Source organism: Macrobrachium nipponense, chromosome 3 (assembly GCF_015104395.2).
Source record: "Macrobrachium nipponense isolate FS-2020 chromosome 3, ASM1510439v2, whole genome shotgun sequence".
In the NCBI taxonomy this organism is placed as follows: Eukaryota; Metazoa; Arthropoda; class Malacostraca; order Decapoda; family Palaemonidae; genus Macrobrachium; species Macrobrachium nipponense.
Window position 1 is genome coordinate 111,718,326 of NC_087202.1, and position 7,500 is coordinate 111,725,825.

Sequence of the window (7,500 nt, forward strand, 5' to 3'; positions counted from 1 at the left end):
AAGGAGACAAATCTTCCTTTTTTCTCGCCCAAAGCAGGAGTTCTGTTTTGCTGTCTCGTACAGGGAGAAAGAGTGAGTCCCCACCCCCCTTGCTTCCTGATGTAAGCCAGGGCCGTGGTGTTGTCCGAGTTGATCTGAACTGTTGAAGCTAGGACGTGGGGCTCGAAAGCTTTCAAGCTAGCCAAACCGCCATCAGCTCCTTCTTGTTGATGTGCCAGGTCCCACCTTCCTTGTTCCAGGTGCCTGACACTTCTCTTGAGCCGAGCGTCGCTCCCCAACCTGTTTTCCGAGGCGTCGGAATACAACACTTGGTTGGGGTTCGGAATGTGAAGGGACATCCCTTCTGCAAACTTGAGAGGGTTGGCCCACCAAGAGAGGTCCTTCTTGATTTCCTTTGAAATCTCGAAGGAGAACTCTAGGTTTTGTGAATGACACCTCCAGTTTCGATGGAGAAGAGCTGGAGAGGTCTGAGGTGCAACCTTCCTAGAGAAAGGAATTGCTCCAACGAGGAGAGTGTCCCCAACAAACTCATCCACTCCCTCGCTGTGCATACTTCTTTCTCTAGGAAGGCTTTGACTTTCTCTGACCCTCGGGCTATCCGTTCTGGAGACGGAAAAGCCCGAAAATCCAGAGAAGCCATCCGATCCCCAGATAGATACGATCTTGACTGGGGATCAACTGAGACTTTTGAAGTTCACCAAAAGTCCCAGCGAACTTGCCATGAAAAGGGTCTTTTGTAGGTCCTCCAAACATCTTTCCTGAGACTTGGCTCTGATCAGCCAGTCGTCCAAGTAAAGGGACACTCTGACTCCCTCCAAATGTAGCCATCTTGCTACATTTTTCATTAGGCCTGTAAAGACCTGAGGGGCTGTTGAAAGGCCGAAGCACAAGGCCCTGACTGGAATATCCTTCCTCCCATCATGAACCTGAGGTATTTCCTTGACGAAGGATGGATAGGCACATGGAAGTAAGCGTCCTGAAGATCTAGGACACCATCCAGTCCCCTGGCCGAAGGGCCGCCAACACTGAGGATGTCGTCTCCATGGCGAACTTCCTCTTTTCTACAAAGAAATTCAGGGCGCTTACATCCAGAACCGGTCTCCATCCTCCTGAGGCTTTTGGAACTAGAAAAAGGCGGTTGTAAAAGCCCGCTGAGCAAGGGTCGCTCACTAGCTCTATAGCCTCTTTCTCGAACATTAGTTCCACTGCTTGTGTTAAAGCAAGGCTCATGATGGGATCCCTGTACTGGCCACAACATCCCTCGGAGTCGTTGTCAACGGTGGTCTTTCCGTAAAGGAATCAGATATCCTTTCCTTATTATAGAGAGGGACCAGTTGTCCGCTCCTCTCTTTGTCCAGGCTTCCGAGAATCTTAGAAGTCTGGCACCTACTGGTGTTTGGAGGACTACTTCCCTACTTCTTAGCTCTGACAGAGCGTGAGAAGGATCCACCTCTCTTGAAAGTTCTATTACCTCTCGAGGTAGAGGCTCTAGAAGGGGGGCCCCCTCGAAAGGGCTCCTGTCTAGCTGGAGTCTCCTTCTTAGTCTTCGTCTGGAAGGAGGTCTTAGGCTTCCGTGCCGACTGTGCGAGCATGTCCTGAGTCGCCTTCGCAGAGATAGATCCTGAGATGTCCTGGATTATCTTCTTTGGAAAAAGCAGAGGCGAGAGCTGCGAATACAGGAGAGAGGCTCTTTGGGCATGCGAAACAGACTTCGTGAGAAAAGAGCAGAAGACTGATCTCTTCTTAAGGATCCCTGCTCCAAAGAGGGAGGCTATTTCGCTCGATCCATCTCTAACTGCTTTGTCAATGCACGTTAGAACACTGTTTAGATCTTCTGGCGAAATAGCATCCGGGTTCTGAGTCTTCTTAGCCAAGACCCCCAAAGACCAGTCAAGGAAGTTGAAGACTTCCAAGACTCTAAACATTCCCTTCACAGTGGTCAAGCTCGTTCATAGCCCAGGTCGTTTTGGCCGACAAAAGAGCCGAGCGTCGTGCTGCATCCACCAGAGAAGAGAAGTCCGCATCCGCCGATGAAGGAAGACCCAGACCTAAGGGTTCTCCAGACTCGTACCAAAATCCGAGTCTGCCCGTAAGCTTGGAAGGAAGGAGGGAAAGAAAACACAGTTTCCCTTTCTCTTCCTTAGAAAGCAGCCAATCACCAACACCTCTCAAAGCTTTCTTCATTGAGATGGTTGGCTTCATCCTCACACAAGAGGAAACTTTCGTCTTCTTCGAAGTCGAGAATAAAGAGAGAGGAGAAGGAGGAGCGACGGGAGTAAGGGAGTCTCCAAACTCTTGAAGAAGTAGATCTGTAAGGATCTTGTAGGACGAAACTGACGAGTCCTTCACCAAATCCTCTTCTGAAGGTTCAACTTCATCCACTGAAGAACCCTCCGCTTCTTTACGAGTGCAGTTAGCCTTCTCTAAAGAAATGCGCCTGTCCAGAGAGTGTCTAGTAGTAACTGGCGCCTATCAGGGGAAGCCAAAGTTTCTGGAGAGCTCCTCTCGAATGAGTCTTTCCTACTCTGATGAGTGCGTGCTCTTTGCTCCTTAATCCTACTCCTAGAATTCCGGGCTTCCAAGGGGGAGCGCCGCTAGGAGAGGAGAGCCCTACTATGCTCAAGGCGCTTCTCAAGATCCATGCGCCTGTTCAAAGGAGAGCGGCTGCCAAGGCGAGCTGCGCCTACCATGAGGCGAACGCCTACTAGGCTCTTGGCGCCTACTTACAGGAGAGCGAAGGTCTGGAGAAGGTCGCTTACTAGGAGACCGGCGTCTACCATGCTCCACAAACTTCCGCTCCCGACTTGTTGTGTCTCTTCAAAGGTAGTCTCCCAGAAGAGACATATCTTTCAGGCTCTACGGCGCCTGTCCTGAATCGAGCGGCTAAAGTAGAGCCGCGCTTATCAGGAGAAAAGCGCCTATCAGAGAAAAGCGCCTATCCTCCGCACCACGCTTGGGAGCGGGAGAGCGTCTACTTGGGGAGTAGCGCCTACTAGGCTCAAGGCGCCTAACATAAGGCGAGATCCTGTCTCTTGATGAATCCATCAAAGAGTAGGCTCTCTTATCCGGAGAATGAAGGATCTTCGTAAAAGAGCGCGAGGACGAGGCTGTACGCCTGTCTTTAGACGAACGCCTACTAGTCGCTAGATCCCTTCCTACTGGAGAGATGTAGTCACCAGGAGAAAGCTTCTTGGGCGATTGATGCCTGAAGACGACAAGCGCCTGCTGAGGGAAGAGCGCCTCCTTCCATCCGCTGATAAAGGAGAGAGAACCGACTCTGACTGAGACGGTAACGACAAGGTGAAGGAAAATCCTAGAACTTCTTGACAGGGAGAGGGGAGACGTCTTTCCGCCGCGTTTCCTCCTGCCAAGGAGCCCGCCAGTGCCGAAATCTGCGCTTGCAGTCCCTCCCGCAAGAATTCGAGCTGGAGATCTTGTAAAATCCTCCACCGGAGAAGAGGCTCGAAGCCTACTATGAGGCGAGAACTCCTGCTCCTCCTGGTTTTCTTGATCTCTACTCCCGGCTCTTCTGGAAAACTTCCGGGCTGGAAGGAAAGGAGCCAGGCGCCTTCCAGGCTCTCTTCAGCGGTCGTGAAGAATCCGAGGCGCTCCATCCTCTTCTAGGTGAAGGTGAGGAAGACGAAGAGAAGCATTGGCGCAATACCTCCTTCTTCGCGCGAACAAGGGCAGCCTGGGTACGAGCATCAGGATCTACCGAGGGGACGCCTGATCGTGGGAGTTTCTCCCTATTCCTTGGGCCTGCGGCTTTTTCCACCCTTTCTCCTCCCACTGGGACTGGGAGTCTGAAGTCCTTGACGGCCTGGAAGCATTAAGGAGCCGATCAGACGCACCCTCCACTGCACTGGGGTCACTGCACAATTCACCTTCACTACTCTTACCTTGCAACGAACGGATCTTCTTTTCCATGCTAAGGATCGTGGCTCTCATGGTTGCCACTTCCGTAGGTCGTATCCTTAGGTTCGATGCAGGGCGCAGGAGCTGAAACTGGAGAAGGTTCTAATGCATACAACAGGATTTTCTTCTACCTCGCTAATACGAGACTTACTAGAACTTCTAGAAGAAGCCTTTCTCACCCTGTCTTTCTCTAACTTCCTCAAGTAGGAAGAAAGAGCCTTCCATTCACCCTCATCCAACTTCTCACATCATTACACGGGTTATCAAAAGAACATTCTTTACCTCTACATTTAAAGCAACTGTGTGAGGATCTACCGTAGCTTTCGGTAGTCTCACCTTGCATTCATCCATAGCACACACTCTAAACATAGAAGATTTCTTAACCTCTAACTCAGACATCTCGAAATCAAAGAAAAATCCAAATCAATATCCAAAAACAATCCACAAATGCGTATGCCAAGCCAACAAGATCAGGTACTTCACCGAAAGTCAGTCCAAATAAATCCACGGCAACGAGAAATGAATCAAGCTGTCAGGAGGTAACAACCACAGGTGTAGTCGTCACCGGCGACAGAAAAATTCTGACTGGAAAGGGAGATTGGTTCTTACATCCGCGCACCCAGCGCGGGTAAGGTAGATCACCTGACCTACCTGTCGCGTGTGCCGCGAGTTTTGAATTCTGTCGTGACGTCAGAGACGTATAGCTAAGTATATATCTGACAGGAAAGTTCATGTACAAAATGTCAATGTATGTAACAGTTTTCTATTAATCAGCAAAAATGACAAATTTTCTAAGACAATTTGTATTTTTCATAGCTACAAACCTGAGCTCTTAACAATAGGATAATTTTATAGCGCCTAGCTGGATCCAGTTAAATCATAGATGAAAGGCAAGGAATCTTGTGAGATCTGGCAACGTTCGTGTATATCGGGTGAAAAGTGGTCAAGGACCACGCACCCATCCTACAGCATTCAGTTTCTTAACCGCCTGGGCAAGAGTCGTGGTTGCCAATTCACCATTTCAAATTTAGTCAGCGCACCACATCCACGACTCCTAAACTAAAGAAACCAAACTCCTCCTATAACTTTAACAAAACAAGCATGGCCAAAATCAAGAAAACATATTTTCACAATCAATGACAAGTGCCCATAATATCTGTGGACCAGCTAATTTATGCAGTTGCAGTGGGAAAGCTTTCGGGGTAAAGAAAAGTCTGCTCGCAGGCTTTGTGGTTTATAAATGGAGATGAAATATCCAGAAGTCTCTGGAAACACTGTTTGAGGGTAAAAGGTGCTCTCAGTGAATGTGGTGTTACACCTAATGTACGGCACAGAAGTTATGGTCTGTCTCTAATACCATAAGGGAACATCAGAAGCACCAGATAACAACCAGCAATCTCTAAAAGCTCTTGGCAGCAGCTCATGTAGATTATATGAGCTGCAGAATCAGGGAAATGTGGAATGAGCAAGCAGTAAATATCCCAGCTTCAGATTTGGTGTTTTCTGTTGACAATGGATTTGTCCATCTTTACAGTAATTTGTCTTTCTGAAAAGCAAGTTTAGGTATCAACAGTGAATACCTTACATAACTACCTTATTTCTTTGCCAACACAAATATTAATTATGTTTACTTGCTTTCTATACACTGCTATGCTGCCAGCATATCAAGCCCATGAATACAGGAAAACGATGGAATGAAGGGGAATGAAGGAGCCACTAGCCTTACTGAAGTCAATCAGTAACCAAAAGTTGGAGTTCCCTGGCTTGTTTAGGAGCATGCAAAATAATCAGGTGTCAAGAATGAAACTAAGGTGTTAAATTCACGATCATTCAAAAAAGGTTCAAAGGTATTTGTTGAAGGAATAGAAAACCTAACCACTGTTATACTGGAGTCTGGTAACCCTTTCCATTTACATATATGGATAACCTTTTTACCCTGACAAAAAAACATTTATAATTGTTACACTGTTGCATCTTTAGCTCCACACATTGAGAAAGGTCCACAAAGGTAAATATCCTGCCTTCATGACTTGAATCTAAGATTCAACATACATTTCCAACTAAGAAGGATGGAGTTCACTTCAAGCACAATAAAGCAGCTTCTACTCAAAATACCTTGAGAACAACTTTTTCTCAAGCATTTTTTCCCTTCTCAAAAGAGGAAATATGACAAAAAGAATACTTTTCGCATGTAAGAAGTCTATTCTGTGCCTCTGAATAACAAAGGTTACTTTTACCGGATGAGCTCTGAACCAGTGGCAGATGCACTGCTATCAATGATTCAGCATTAGTGAATACTTTTCTTACAACAGATTTCTCAATAGAGCAACTGGTAAAAGCTTCTGCTAATCAGCACACATAAAACAAAGTACTTTCATTTCTAGGATAAAAGATAGCTAGCATCCAAACAATTGTATATTCCATCGTACTTCCTTCCCTTACTAAAAACTAGGGATCTATATTTTTTAAGGCTTAAGTCTCTCTTGCAGCAAGAGGGAAATAACTTTGATGACATCTATACCTGTCATCAGAAAATTCATGTTTCAACTCCTCATTAATTTTATGCTAACCCCTCATCTTTGTATTTCCTGAGACAATCCATCAAGCACTTTATATTGGAGGCTTTGGGAGAATTGATGTAAAGTTTCTTACTCATAATTCCTATATATGTATAATGTTTCTTACTCATGGTTTCTCTCTAATACCATACACTTCCATCATAGTCACCTAATCAGTTTAATCTGTTCCAGCAGAAACATTAAAGCTCTTCTGGAAACGAAGCTCTGAGTATAAACTGCCCATTGGTCTGCTAAAAACAATGAAAATCTACTGTGCAATTCAAACATATCCCTGAGTGAAAATCTACCATGCAATTCAAACATATCCCTCAGAGTGAAAATCTACTGTGCAATTCAAACATATTCCTCAGAGTGAAAATCTACCATGCAATTCAAAACATATTCCTCAAAACAACATTATCCACTGTTACTGGGGAATTTAACTGGTCATATAACAGGAAATCAATGAGCACATATATATACGTATATACCTACACAGGCTAAACATTACCAACAAATGTCTATGAAATGTAATGCAAATTCTTCTCTATTTCTTTAGTGCATACATCTATTATTGAAATACACCAAGCAGGGATAGCAGGATGTTTAGCCTGTAAGATCTTTTGTGTTTTTATATTTCCATCCTTCAGTTCACTCAGCTGTCTGATTTGAAATGGTGTTGAAGATCTACTAAATCTAAAGAGACTAGAATCATACTGTTTCAAGATCTCAAAAGAAGGATTCTCCCTTATGCTTTTCAGCCGCATGGTGTATCTCAGACCTAGCTTATGCCTCCTTAGGTCCAGCGGGAGCCATGAAAGGTAAAACTACAATACTGCATTCATAGTACAAACATCATGTTCCCTTGAAGGTATGCTAAATCAAATGGATTTAAATACCAAATGTACCCTTCAGACATCAAAATATATACGGGGCACAAATATTAAATATATTATACCTTCAACATTTATTATTCCAGCATTAATATTTGAGAGAAAATGAGAGTATGCAGTTGCTGTTTCTCTTT

General features: G+C 45.2%; 1 protein-coding gene across 11 annotated transcripts in view; it reads right to left on the reverse strand.

The window, feature by feature from the left end:
- LOC135221962 (nuclear distribution protein nudE homolog 1-like) overlaps positions 1–7,500 on the reverse strand; it is a 210,967-nt gene that overhangs the window by 71,521 nt on the left and 131,946 nt on the right. The gene's annotated exons all lie outside the window — the stretch shown is intronic.